The following is a 14,896-nucleotide window of genomic DNA, read 5'->3' as shown; positions in this document are numbered from 1 at the left end:
ATATTTTATCATGGAGTTTGTTAGTATTTGGAAGATCTCTGTAACCCAGTGACCCAATATTTCTTGATAACCAACATGTGATGTTACAAAACCATGTTTGGATATAATCCATTCAAAATACTAAATAAACTACTGGGTTTTAAGGGAATACAATGAAAACTTTTTTGATGTGGTTTCAGATTTTACATGTAGCTAACCTTCGAGAAACAGCTACTTGTGTTTTATGTAATATCAGAGAAGAATATCCACAATTATCTGAAAAGGCTATTAAAATACTTCTCCCTTATTTCAACTACATATTCGTGGGAGTCCAGATTTTTTTGTATTGAACCAAAACAGCATAGTGCAACAAATTGAAAGTATTAAGAAAATATGACAATCCAGATGTCTTCTGTTAAGCCAGATGTTAGAGGTTTGCAAAAATATACAAGTGTCAATCTTCATGCAAAATTATCTTTGTTTTGGAAAATACGGGTTTTTGCATAAAAATGTTATTTATATCAACATGTGATGTACTTTAGTGAGTTTTTAAATGTTAATTTTCTTGTTTTTATTTCTAATAAAGCATTTTATTTCTTGACAGATAAAACCTACATAAACAAAAGCTCTTTCAACTTTTGAGTGTAAAGAGAGGGGAAACCAAAAAGTTTATGAACTACTTGGTCTAGAGTTTTACTGCCTTGGGTTTCTACATACAAGTTTACTTCAGCAGCATTCTTTTTTTCTTTCTCCTTTCCTTTATCCTTTGTTGAGGAAGATCTCTATGATAACCTAGTGACCTGGTAAACTCAGTGGCTTAATCTCAGTCTTCTAAGTCACCTTTGCAGTATTTGATATTGGTAACCTTTTGTTAAAAATTGAAATTACCCTCCTTTTCTCTAGTTTTCTTACACATCTCTGAAAGCAATTTCTGCCAACCCAAACTTGGCCTCTCTTTGTATGTGGCACAAATTTTCTGGAACCTTAGCCAGAAACTATCATTGACTCACCTTTGATTCTAATTCATCATTATCCCTTATGTACAGTCTTTCTTTGGATTTTCTCTCAAATCTGTCCTTTTCCCAATTTATGTAGCTATAGTTTAGAAGCCCATATCATTTCTCTCATGAGTTATTGGACAAATTGGTCTTTTCTCTGTAATAATGCTAATGTTATCTTCAGCACAGTTTTTTAAAACTATAATTATGTTGGTCCCTGTATTAAAAAAAGAGAGAGAGACTCTCCAGTAACTCCTGAAAAAAGGTCACACTCCTGAGAATGGTATTCTAGGCAATAACCTAAACTACTTTCCTAGCTTCATTTTCTGCTGTGTATCCCAATGAATCCTATGCTACATCAAATGGATGCAAAGTAGGTATTCTGATCCGATGGTACTTAAGAGAAACCCTCTGAGATTACCTACCCCCCACCAAATGTCACATTGATTTTATCTACTTACCTACCTACCTACCTAATTATTCCTACAGAATCACCATATTTTAATATTATTGTGAAGATAGTTGTCTGCCCTACCAGGCAAGGACTCTTACTGTGGTATCCCCAGAAGCTGGTAAAGTACTGGGGAACACTGCAGATATTTAAACTTTTTCAATTAATGGGTTTTTTTTATTTGCCTATTGTAATTTGACACCTGGCATTGCTTTTCAAATAACTTTTAAGTCTGTTTTAAAAATTATAAGAGTTTTGTTCATAATTTACAGGTATATATAATTATTAGTTTAGTATTATTATTTTCACAATTTTGCTTTATATATTGATGCTGTGTAATTTGATTAAAAGCACAATTTTTATAGTTAGACTATTAACCAAGATGAATGTATTCAAGTTTTAGTTTCTTCATCTTTAAGCATGGCAATAGTATTTTTATAGAACAAAGTTATAACACAGTATGTGGTTATTTTGAAGAATAAATTAGAATATAATTAAAGAACTTAATATCTTCTTTTTTTCTATATACCATATTTATTTTTAGTTGTTCTTGTCATATATTCTTAAAAACATGTATGCAAGTGGAAAATAAAATTTTCCTCTCAGTTTTTAGCATTCTTATTTAGTTTTCAGTATTATTTCAAAGGTGAAATTTTACATGATTACCTTAATATTTTTAAGGTATACCTTTGGAAAGGTTTATTTTTGTGTTGTTTTTTTTAAGGCAAGAGGAGGAGAGATGTGAGGTAGGCTCCTGCATGCACCCTGACTGGGATCTATCTGGCTCGTACTAAGCTGTTTTTACTGCGTGAGGCTGATGCTGGGATCAGCTGAGCTATCCTCAGTGCTAGGGCCACACTCAAACCATTTGAGCCGCTGGCTGCTGGGGGTGGGGGAGGAGAAAAGAGGGAAAAGGAGGGGAGAGAAGCAGATGATCGCCTCTCCTGTGTGCCCTGACCAGGAATCAAACCCACGATGTCCATATGCCAGGCTGATGCTCTATCCACTGAACCACGGGCCAGGGCCAGTTTTATGTTTAATTTTTTTCTTTTTTTAAATATTTTTTTGTATTTTTCTGAAGCTGGAAACGGGGAGAGACAGTCAGACAGACTCCCCATGCGCCCGACCGGATCCACCCGGCACGCCCACCAGGGGGCAACGCTCTGCCCCTCGGGGCGTCACTCTGTTGTGACCAGAGCCTCTCCAGCACCTGGGGCAGAGGCCAAGGAGCCATCCCCAGCGCCCAGGCCATCTTTGCTCCAATGGAGCCTCACTGCGGGAGGGGAAGAGAGAGACAGAGAGGAAGGAGAGGGGGAGGGGTGGAGAAGCAGATGGGCGCCTCTCCTGTGTGCCCTGGCCGGGAATCGAACCCGGGACTTCTGCACGCCAGGCTGATGCTCTACCACTGAGCCAACAGGCCAGGGCCTTTTTTCAATCTCATCTACCACCATGTATTTAGGTGTTATCCAGACTATGTAAATTTCTATAGCTTAGCTAAAAATGAAAAGTAAATGACTGAAGTAATGAATGAATATATCGTATTATGAATTGTATTTTATTTCTCAACTATATAAATTCTATTTCGAATGACTTTTAAAGTTATTTTAAAAGTTTTTTATTTTAAAGTTGACACTGAAGGGCTATCAAAAAAGTATACTAAAACTCAGATTTATGATATTTGAGATTAATTGAAAAATAGTTTAAAATTCAGATTTTGCATTTGAACTATACTGAATTTAAATTAATGGAATAAATTAAATTCAACATAATTAGAATTGAACTAATTTTTTTTTTTTTTTTTTTTTTTACAGAGACAGAGAATCAGAGAGAGGGATAGACAGGGACAGACAGACAGAAATGGAGAGATGAGAAGCATCAATCATTAGTTTTTCGTTGTGCATTGCGACACCTTAGTTGTTCATTGATTGCTTTCTCATATGTGCCTTGACCGTGGGGCTACCGCAGACCGAGTAACCCCTTGCTCGAGCCAGCGACCTTGGGTCCAAGCTGGTGAACTTTTGCTCAAACCAGATGAGCCTGTGCTCAAGCTGGCAACCTTGGGGTCTCGAACCTGGATCCTTCCACATCCCAGTCCGATGCTCTTATCCACTGCGCCACTCCCTGGTCAGGCAGAATTGAACTAATTTTTATCTTCTAAATGGGGTAGTATTTTTTATATAAGAATTTACTACTTTAAGGATAAATAATATAAATTAGCAAATTGCAATCAACTTGTTTACCTTTACTATATTATTTATGCTGTAATTCTGTTACATGTATGCATTTACTTGTTTTGCTACCAATTTTTACATTTATTTATTTATTTTTAAGAGAGTGGAGGGGAGATAGACAAGCTCCTGCATGTGCCCCATCCGGGATCCACCTGGTAACTCATCTGGGCCATTGCTCAAATCAACTGAGCTATCCTTAGTGCCCAGGGCTGATGCTCAAACCAGTCGAGCCACTGGCTGTGAGAGGACAAGAGAGCGTTCGAGGGAGGGGAAGATAAGCAGATGGTCGCTTCTCATGTGGGCCCTGACCCGGAATCGAACCTGGGATGTCCACATGCCAGACCAATGCTTTCTGCTGAACCAGCCGGCTAGGGCCAGCTACCAGTTTTTAAGGGAAATAAAGAGTTTTTCATTATCTTTTTCAAAGATGCTTGACAAAGTACCTGGGAAATAATAGGTGTTCAGTAAAGGTTTGTTATAAGACAGGGGTCCCCAAACTATGGCCCGCGGGCCGCATACGGCCCCCTGAGGCCATTTATCCGGCCCCCACCGCACTTCCAGAAGAGGCACCTCTTTCATTGGTGGTCAGTGAGAGGAGCATAGTTCCCATTGAAATACTGGTCAGTTTGTTGATTTAAATTTACTTGTTCTTTATTTTAAATATTGTATTTGTTCTCGTTTTGTTTTTTTACTTTAAAATAAGATATGTGCAGTGTGCATAGGGATTTGTTCATAGTTTTTTTTATAGTCTGGCCCTCCAACAGTCTGAGGGACAGTGAACTGGTCCCCTGTGTAAAAAGTTTGGGGACCCCTGTTATAAGAGAACCATAGGTGTTAGGAAGGAAGATTTATTTATTTTTAAAAATAAACTTTGAAAAAGTTGGAATTCTAATATAGGTTGTATAAGTCATTATTTGGAAAAGAACCCTCCTGTATACATGTGTGAATTATTGGGAATAAATGGAAGTAAACAAAATTTGAGAATTCCTTAAATTCTTATTGGATACGTACCGTATGCCACGAATTATGCGAGGACTACAGAATTGTGGATGAGACCCAGTTCCAGCTCTCTTAGAATTCTAGCAAGGGCCTGACCTGTGGTGGCGCAGTGGATGAGGCATCGACCTGGAATCCTGAGGTTGCTGGTTCAAATCCCTGGGCTTGCCTGGTCAAGGCACATATGGGAGTTGAAGCTTCCTGCTCCTCCCCCCCCTTCTCTCTTTCTCTCTCCCCCCTCTAAGAAAATGAATAAATAAATAAAAAAAATTTAAAAAAAATAAAAAAAAAAAAGAATTCTAGCAAGGAAGATAGATAATATCACTAAGGAGTAAATAGTGATAGATAATATCACTAAGGAAGGAATTTAAAGCTGATTTTCCAACATAGTTCTAGTTTTTGAAGAAGTCCTGTGCTCAATTAAGTACAAAATCAGTTATTGCTGTGGCAATTATTAGTAAAGCACTCTTGATAATTTGTGCTGTAACATCATTGCCAATTTTCCAATTTGATGGATTACCTTTCACTTACAAAATTTCAGCCACATAAAGCTGCCACTCATTGCTGGGTAAAACCATCTCTTTCTCTCTTTGTGCATGTATCTATATATATCTGTATAAATGTGTATGTTTTTAAAAGAAACTACTATTTTTCAAAACAAAAAATTACTGATTTTTAGAGAGGAAGGGGGAGAGAGAGAGGAAGAGAAAAACATCAGTTTGTTGTTCCACTTATTTATGCATTCATTGGTTGCTTTTTGTATGTACTCTGACCAGAGATCAAACCCACAACTTTGGGATGATGCTCTAACCTACCGAGCTAACTGGCCAGGGCTGAAACTACTGTTTTTAAGATAATAGTTGTGGCCCTGGCTGGTTTACTCAGTGGATAGAGCATCCGCCAGGCTTATGGATATCCCAGGTTCAATTCCTGGTCAAATAAGCGAACACCTGCTTCTCTCCCCGTCCTATCCCCCCTCTCTTTCCCTCTTCCCCTCTTGCAGCCTGTGACTTGATTGGTTCCAGTGTTGGCCCTGGGTGCTAAGGATAGCTTGGTTGGTCTGAGCATCAGCCTAAGGCACAAAAACAGCTCAGTTGATTAAGCATCGGCCCAAGACGGTTACCAGGTGGATCCTGGGCTGAGCACATGCGGGAGTTTGTCTCACTATCTCCCCTACTCTCACCAAAAAAAAAAAAAAAAAAGTTAATAGTTGTTACATAATTGAAGTAAGATTTCAGAGGACTAAATTCAGAGGACTAAATTGATTACCTGCCTATGACAAATTTACACAGGATGTTTATAGGCAATTAAATGTGTGTGTGTGTATGTATATGTATATACATATACATACACACACACATATTTAGTACTTGTCCAAGAAACCACCTTAACATTTTTTTTTTTTTTTTACATATTGATGGGGAAGGGGGAGAAACAACCTCTAGCAACCTCTGTGCTTTGAGATGGTGCTCTAACCAGATGAACTATCCTGCCAGGATAGAAACCACCCTTTTTGAGAATATAGTAGTTTTGTAATAGGACTACATTATTAAATTTAATGTATGTTTCTTCAGCTATCTTATTGCTTATATTGGCAGTGCTACTCTGGGTTTTTTTTTTTCCTTTTCTTTAAAAAGTATTGCTGAGAAGATTTAATGAGTTTATATAAAGCTGTTTTCACAGTGGTTTACACATAGTAAGTGCTCACTAAATGGTAGCCATTACCAGTAAGTATGTATTTGAAAAAAAGTTTATTACTGTCAGATTAATTTTTAGTTACTATTGGTGGTTTGTGGGGGGAGTAGAAATTCAGTAGTAAAAGCTATCTTTAAATTATCATGTACTGTATTCAAAATTCTTTTCTGTAATGTCTTCCATTTGCTCATCAAACCACCTTACATGGAGGAAAGGAAGATGGTCATCTCTTCATTGGTGTTAGAGACTAGATTGAAATTCAGGTTGTTTGACTGGTCGACCTTTTCATCCTTCCATTTCTGATAACTAGGTTTATAAAATAATCCTATTTGGGTAAAATGTTTCTTTGCTTATTCTTTCTTTCAAGGTTAGGCATAGGGCCAGCATGCTTTGGTAGAAAGATTACATTCTCTGGGGTATCAAATTTTATTCAAGGATTTAATGAAACCTTAGTGGTTTTTTTTTGAAAGATACGTTTTTCTGGCTCTGACCAGTTGGCTCAATGGTAGAGCATCGACCTGGCTTGTGGATGTGCCGGGTTCGATTCCCGGTCAGGGCAAACAGGAGAAACAGCCATCTACTTCTCCACCCCTCTTCCTCTCCCTCTCCCCTTCCTTCTGCCCCTCCCCTCTCCTCTCCTTCCTCCCCCCCCCCCAATCAGCCGTGACTTAGATTGGTTAGAGCACATTAGTCGCACATTCTGAGGATGGCTCTGTGGAGCCTCCGCTTCAGACGCTAAAAGTAGCTCGGTTGGGAGCATGGCCCAAGGTGGGGAGAGCATTGGCCCCAAATGGAGGTTGCTGGGTGAATAGTTGTTGGGGTGCATGTGGGAGTCTATCTCCTCTCACTTGGAAAAAGAAGAAAATAAAGGATACATTTTCTTAAAACTTTTATAGGTCGTAATTTTATTGGTATTATAAGTATATAAAATATGTCATAGTGACTTTGTAAGTTATTCATTTAGTAAATTTTGAACACCTACCTACAGTGTTTTTATTCATTGGCTTTCATGTTTGCTAAAATCTTTACCTTTTGATATATGATCTATGATTGATAATCTGTTTTAAAATACTCATTATACCTCCCTTCTGTAATATTATTTACTATGAAAAATTATAGAATTACTGAAAATTTGAGCTGGAAGGGTACCTTTCAAGAGCTTCCATAATGTTTAGTCATTTCTTGAGATAGGCTATAGTAGTTTTTATTACTTAAAACCTTAATGTTAGAGGGATAAGATAGCCTTTAGAGGGAAGATCTTGAGAATTTCAGGTTTGCATTAAAACCTTTGAGAGCCCCGAATCCTAACCACTAGACCACCAGGGAAGTTGCATTAAAACCTTTGAGATGGGTTGAGGCCACTACTGTTTGCAAACTCTTGGTAGGATTTTCAGCTCAGTTTGGAGGCTTCTTGTTGTGGTACTGTCTTAGAGAAGTGCTAGGTAACACATAGCAATCTTCTGGGTGAGATCATTTCTATTTGTTGGAACTCATGGCTCTAGTCTAGCATCCTTTTGACAGGTAAGAAGCAGGCCTTGAAAGATGGTCATCTCATCACTGGTGTTAGACCCTAGATTGGCTTTCTAGTCCCTTTTATAACCTGGCTGTGGTAGCATTTAAATTTGCTAGCAAGTAACTTCATAATGATTTCTTGTAAATTTCATTATACCTAGCTCTAGTGCTGTACATCTTGATAATTTCTAACATTAAAATTACTACTTATAACTAATGTAATAACTTTTGTTAAAGTTGGGCTAGCACTATAATGAATGAAGAACAAAATACAGTTATTTTCCCTATGTTAACTAATATTTTTGAAGTACAAATATTAACTTCATTTTGATATCTTCTTTAGTCACATTGTGCTGTGTGTCCTGTTTTCTTTGATATAATATTTCTTAGAACAATCCCAGAAAATATTATTTCCCCTTTTATTTGTGATATAAACACTAAGAATCACTAATAGTATAATTAATAACCAATTTGATTATATGTATATATGATAAAAAGATCGTACAGCTCTTTGACTATTTTTAGATGAGTTAAAACACTTGATCTTGACATGTTTTCTAGTTCGATCCAAGGTGCTTTGCACAATATTGTAGTTTTATTGGACATACTAGGAACAAGAGCAGCAAGTAGATATTTGATGCAACAGAAATAGTTGTTCAAGTAGAGCTCTGTGTGCATTTGCAGAGTAGGCAAAGTTGTTTTGCTCTTCTTTTGTCTTTTCCCATCCCTTTTTGATTTTGATTTTTTGTTTCCCCAGGGCCCAAAGTCTCACTATTGTTCATTTCTAGCCTACATTCTAAAATGTTCTGATTTCTTTATTTTTTTTACTCCACCAACAGCTCTCCCTTTACTAGGAAACCTTTTCTACTTTATGTAAGTCTGATTAAAATAATTTTTTCAAATGTGAATGAAAATAACCTGAGCAGTGTGGGTAGAGTTTTTTTCCCCTTAAGATAATAACTGTCTGATGACAAAAGTATTACATGCTCACTGAAGATACTACACTTGATCTTAGCCAAAAGGCCGAGAAGCGATCACTGAAGATACTAAAGAGTAAAGAAGGATAAGGAGGAAAACAGGGATGCCCATCATCATAACATATCTCCATCCAGAGAAAGCTACTTTTAAAATGCTGTGTTTCTTTTTTGTCTTTTTACATGTAGATATTAGCATTTGAAAGTGCAAGTTGAGGTATCTCTTTGAAAGAAGGGGAGAAAGGAGGAGACTTTTAAATCTGTCACTTTCCTTGACTTCCCATGACTGCTTTCACCTGTCCAATCCTCTGTGCTCCAGTGTGTTTCACAAACACTAGTCCTGGGGGAATGCTCTTTGAAAACAAGAAGTCAAGAAAGTTTGGAAAATACTGCATAATATGTCTTCATGGAGTTTAAGTTTGAGAAGTCCTTTGGTAGAACAACTTGTTTTATTTAATTGAGCAGTCCTCAATTTTACTTGACCAGAATGTGTTGGGACATAGTGTTCTGTAGACCATTGCTGTTGAAGTTGTTCCAAACACCAGTGGTATTTGGATCACCTGGGAGGGTGTTGGTTAGAAATGAAGAATCTCTGGTTTTCTACCAAGACATGCTAAGTCAGATCCTATATTTTAACAGGATTCCTAGATTATTCATATGCAGACTAAAATTTGAGAAGTGCTGACTGGAGCTGGGCAAGGTTCTCAGGTGTTAATTCCAGTTGATCTGCATTTTCCAAAGAGCTTTCCCCCCTTTATTGTGTATGCGTGTGTGTGTGTGCGCGCGCATGCGCGTGCAGGCAGGGTTGCGAGTATGAGTGTGTCTGTTGGCATGCATGGGTATACAGGTAAGTGAATGTGTGGGTGTGTCTTTGTGGGGCTTCTCTGTATGCCCAGCACTTCACTCATGAGCTCTTAGGTCCAAAAATGCTTCCTCTATTAACACCTTCTTCCTCTTATCCCTGCTTCTACTTATCCATACACAGCCGTCCATTCCTTCAATTGTACAGCTCATTCAGGGCTGCTTTGGAAGCCTCCTGTGAGAAGGCAGGTCGCAGGATATAAGGGAGTAGGAGGAGATGGGTTTGCCAGTTAGAATCAAGTAACACGTTGCTTGGGGTAGAAAGGAGCTGGCCCGCCCACAGAAGGGCCCAGAAGTTTTGAATTGTGTTGATTGGGACCGTGAGGTCTCTGGGGATTATCTCTTTGGCTGGCAATAGGAGCGAGCAAGTGGGGCTCCATGCTCCCCACTCTTTTTCAGCCAGATCACCTGCGCTCTTACACATTTCATTTATTAGGATTTGTCTTGATTTTTATTTCCTAAAGGTGTTTTGCTGTCAAACCATTATTTTGAAAATCACCACCCGGTTCTTATACAACTCAGATTCTTCTGTTCAGCACAGACTGAATTAATTGTGACTGGACTTCTTAGCCTCACATTTCAAAGGGAATAGCTGATAAAGTGCTTTATAATAGTGGAGGGGAAATGTGAGGCTTTCTCTCATGAAACCTTCCCTGTGTCTTTTCTTTCTTTTCACCCATCTTCTTAGACACTTTGCTCTTCCTTTTTAAGACCAAGGCTGGTAGGCCCAGAGCTACATAATCAGACTTAGATGAATAATGAGCAGTAGGTGAAACATAGATTAAATTTGTAATGCCATCAAATTGTGCTTTTTTTTTTTGTATCTTTCTGAAGCTGGAAACGGGGAGGCAGTCAGACAGACTCCTGCATGCGCCCGACCGTGATCCACCTGGCACACCCACCAGGGGGCAATGCTCTGCCCATCTGGGGCATCACTCTGCCACACCCAGAGCCATTCTAGCACCCGAGGCAGAGGCCACAGAGCCATCCTCAGCGCCCGGGCAAACCTTGCTCCAATGGAGCCTTGGCTGCGGGAGGGGAAGAGAGAGACAGAGAGGAAGGAGAGGGGGAGGGGTGGAGAAGCAGATGGATGCCTCTCCTGTGTGCCCTGGCCAGGAACCGAACCCGGGACTCCCGCACGCCAGGCCGACGCTCCGCCACTGAGCTAACTGGCCAGGGCTTAAATTGTGCTTTTTGATAAAATTCAGAAAGACTTTGATTATCTATAAGAATCTGGTTATCAAATTCTCTTGTTGCCAATTTTCCATAAACTTAATGTCCCTGATCACACAGCATTTTCTATATTTCTTGGTAATTTACATTTATAGTTTTTGTATTGATTTTAGAGAGAGAGGAAGAAGGAGAGTGAGGAAGAGAGAGGAAGAGAGAAACATCTATTTGTTCTACTTGTTATTTTTCATTGGTTGATTCTTGTGTCTGCCCTGATTGGGGATCGAATCCATAGCCTTGGCATATCAGGACAACACTCTTACCAATTGAGTTACCCAGCCCGACCAGGTAATTTACATTTTAACTGTAATCTTGCCATCATCCATTTGTATAGAATTTCATTATATATTTATATTTTTAGTGCAGGAAAGTATGTCTAATTTTATTTTTTCAAATACATATTTATCTTAAATATTTTGTGTATTCAGTATAATAATGTAAAGAAAAAAAAAAGAACTTCAATATTTAATAATTCCCTACAATTATATAGTATAGTGGTGAAGAGTTTAGACCCTGGAGTTCCACTCTTTGGGTTTAAATATTGGTTTCACCGCTTACTGGCTGTGTGACTTTGTGAAAGATACTCAATTTTCTGAGCTGCAGATTTTTCCATTCATAAAATAGAGATGATAACAACATCTACCTGATAGGGTCCTTGCGAAGATTAAATGAGATAATTCTTGGAAAGTACTTGGCACAGTGCCTATTGGATAGTAAGTCCTTAAAAATGTTGAATAAAGACATTAGCCTGACCAGGTGGTGGCGCAGTGGATAGAGCATCAGACTGGGATGCGGAGGACCCAGGTTTGAGACCCCGAGGTCGCCAGCTTGAGCACAGGCTCATCTGGTTTGATCAAAGCTCACCAGCTTGGACCCAAGGTCACTGGCTTGAGCAAGGGGTTACTCGGTCTGCTGTAGCCGCACGGTCAAGGCACATATGAGAAAGCAATCAATGAACAACTAAGTGCCACAATGAAATATTGATGCTTCTCATTTCTCTAGACTCCTGTCTGTCTGTCCCTATCTATCCCACTGTCTCTGTAAAAAAAAAAAAAAAAAGGCATTAAATACACAAGTGGTGATATAATTTAGATAGGGGTATAACAGTCCCTATTGTCAAACATGTGGATTCTAGTTGGGTAACTGACAAAACCAGAACATAAGAATAAGTGTTTTCTCCTAAAAAAATAACATTTCCATAGTAACCTGATGGACTGTCACAGAATTTGGGCCTTACCATCAAGATAGGACTTTGGTAGTGTAATAGTGGTAAGCAGTCTGTATACACTTAGGAATTGAAATAATTAAAGCAGCAATTTTTTATTATTTGCTGTAAAGAGTCTATTTTTAAGGATGGATTGTCAGAGAGCATGGTCATGGTCTTTTTTAGGCCACTATGTCATCTTATTATGTGCTATATTATGCTGTTTCTTCTGCTTCACACTCTCTCGTCTACTGCAGCATCTTAACTTTTTATGATTAAGCATCATTTCTCTCAAGAAGCACTCCTCCTTTATCCCTAGGCCAGAATAATGCCCTTACAGTTACTCTTAAAACATTCTGTGCAAAATGTGATGATTGTGTTTATAGTGTATTGAAAATATTTTGCTTTTGTTTCTCTTTCCTTCCTTGGGCAAATTTCCTTGAGAAAAGTACCATTGGTCCTGGAATCACATTTCAGTTTAAATCCCCACCTTGCCATTTGTAGCCATGTAACCATAGGGCTTTTTGGTGATGATTAAATGCGATGAATGATATAAGGAAATTAGCATGGTTTTTAATAGTAAAGATAATAATTGTAAATAATATTAATAAAAATTCCCAATGCCTGTCATATTGTCTTGATAATGCTTAACTGAACTGCAAGTTTTTTTTTTTGTTGTGGTTTGTTTTTTTATCATTTATCTGTTTCTGTTGCTGCTTTAAACTGTTTTCCACTTCTTTTGTTTTTTAAGGAATATTAGTATTTCATTTCATGAACCTGTGAGTTGGGTGGAGTATGTTTAATTATGCCCACTTTATTTGATAAAAGAATTTATGTAACCCAAGTTACCTTTGTACTCACTATTTTCAACAGTTTAGAATGTTTTCTTTTGCCATCAATTTAATACATACAGTCCATACAGCAGTTTATTGTCTGATGTCCTGCTTAGTTAAGTTTAATCTTAGCTGGAGGCAGAAAAAAAACATTTAGTGGAAGCCATTGCAATAGTCTAAGCAAGAGCTAGTCGTGGCCCAACGAGGATAATACCAGTGTGAAAGAGAAATGATTCTATTTATGTGTAGGAGAAAATTTTTGTAGGACTTATGGATGGTTGGTATCCAGCCATCCAGAAGTGGCTGTAGGAGATAGGAAGTTGGGTTGTAGAGAAGGGAGAAGTAAAAATGAATCCCAGATTCTGGCTTGATTAAGTAGCTGCATAAATAAATGTTGGTACATCTCACTGACAGAGAGAACGGGAGAAAGGGCAGGTTTGGGGAAGGTAATAGTTCACTATTAGATTTGAGAGGGGAGATCTGTGAGGCAGTTGGATATGTGGGGCTTAAGCTTAGGAAAGAATACAGGGCTATAAATATTAATTGGATAGTCATCAGTATACATGACCAAGTTGAAGACATGAGAGTGGTAAGACAGATAGGGAGAGAATAGATTACGTAGTCTGAGAAAAGAGAACCTATGACAGAAACTTGTGAAATGGCACTGTTTTGTGGTGGTAGAAGAAGAGATCCAGAAAGAAGAAAAATGGAGGAGAAAAAAAATTAAATATGGAATAAGAAACTCAGGAAAGTGTAATGTTACAGAAACAGAGGGAAAAGGATGTTTTCGAAAAGAGGGATATAGTCAGCCTTGTCAGATGTTCTTTACTTTTATCAGACAGAATCTTAAATTTCTCTTTGTATTCTATGTAATGTTTATTTTAACAAATGTAGCATTAAAATTTTACATATTTTAAGTTGTAACAAGATAATCCTGCATAGTGCTTATACTAAGCTTTTTATGATAGTTACAACAGTTCTGAATCATATCTATAGATTAAATAAAGGAGGTTAAGGCCCTGGCCGGTTGGCTCAGTGGTAGAGCGTTGGCCTGGGGTGCCGGGGACCCAGGTTCGATTCCCGGCCAGGGCACATAGGGGAAGCGCCCATTTGCTTCTCCACCCCCCTCTCCTTCCTCTCTGTCTCTCTCTTCCCCTCCCGCAGCCGAGGCTCCATTGGAGCAAGGATGGCCCCGGCGCTGGGGATGGCTCCTTGGCCTCTGCCCCAGGCGCTAGAGTGGCTCTGGTTGCGGCAGAGCGACGTCCCCTGATGGGCAAAGCGTTGCCCCTGGTGGGCGTGCCAGGTGGATCCCGGTCGGGCGCATGCGGGAGTCTGTCTGTCTGTCTCTCTCCGTTTCCGGCTTCAGAAAAATACAGAGAAAAAAAATAAATAAATAAAAAATAAAGGAGGTTAATATTGGTAGTTTGGGAGATGAGTAAAATTATGTTCGTATCTTATTTTGTTTCTCAAGGAAGAAAAATTTAATTATGTAGTAAATCTGTCATTAAGCCTGCACTTCTACAGGTGGTTCCTGATTATAGCTATAGAAATTAATAGAACTAATTTTAAAAATTGGATCTATTTTAGTATCTAGAATTTTTTAAGTGGTAAGTGAATGTACAGTAACTTTGAAGACTCTTGGAAAATTGCATGGTAAATTGTGAAGGACGACCATGCATGGTTTGAAGAAGCCCTTATCTTTTGTTTTTAGGAGGAGTGAATCATAGCACTCTTTCTGGATGAGCTAACCAGAGAAGTCATAGCATTTTCCATAAGCCTGTATTTGGTTTGTAAAGTGACAGTCATCTGTGGGGTACATTGAACTTGATGTGACTCATGATTTAGATTTTATGAGTGCTGAATAACAAAGTTATTACTTAGAGAATAGGCAGTAGTTTGAAAACTATCACTGTTGATTTCATACAATACTGA

The 14,896-nt window shown here is 38.5% G+C and overlaps 1 protein-coding gene, 1 non-coding gene and 1 pseudogene across 2 annotated transcripts in view; 2 read left to right on the top strand and 1 right to left on the bottom strand.

The window, feature by feature from the left end:
- YAF2 (YY1 associated factor 2) overlaps positions 1-14,896 on the top strand; it is an 81,723-nt gene that overhangs the window by 7,557 nt on the left and 59,270 nt on the right.
- On the bottom strand, positions 8,741-8,897 carry LOC136396299 (U2 spliceosomal RNA; annotated as a pseudogene).
- On the top strand, positions 13,981-14,056 carry TRNAP-GGG (transfer RNA proline (anticodon GGG)). The gene has a single exon. It is a non-coding gene; the product is annotated as a tRNA-Pro (tRNA).

The sequence above is a fragment of the Saccopteryx leptura genome, chromosome 2 (genome assembly GCF_036850995.1).
Source record: "Saccopteryx leptura isolate mSacLep1 chromosome 2, mSacLep1_pri_phased_curated, whole genome shotgun sequence".
NCBI classification, from domain to species: Eukaryota; Metazoa; Chordata; class Mammalia; order Chiroptera; family Emballonuridae; genus Saccopteryx; species Saccopteryx leptura.
The sequence above is the reverse complement of the archived record's forward strand: the minus strand, read 5'-3'. Positions and strand labels throughout refer to the sequence as shown.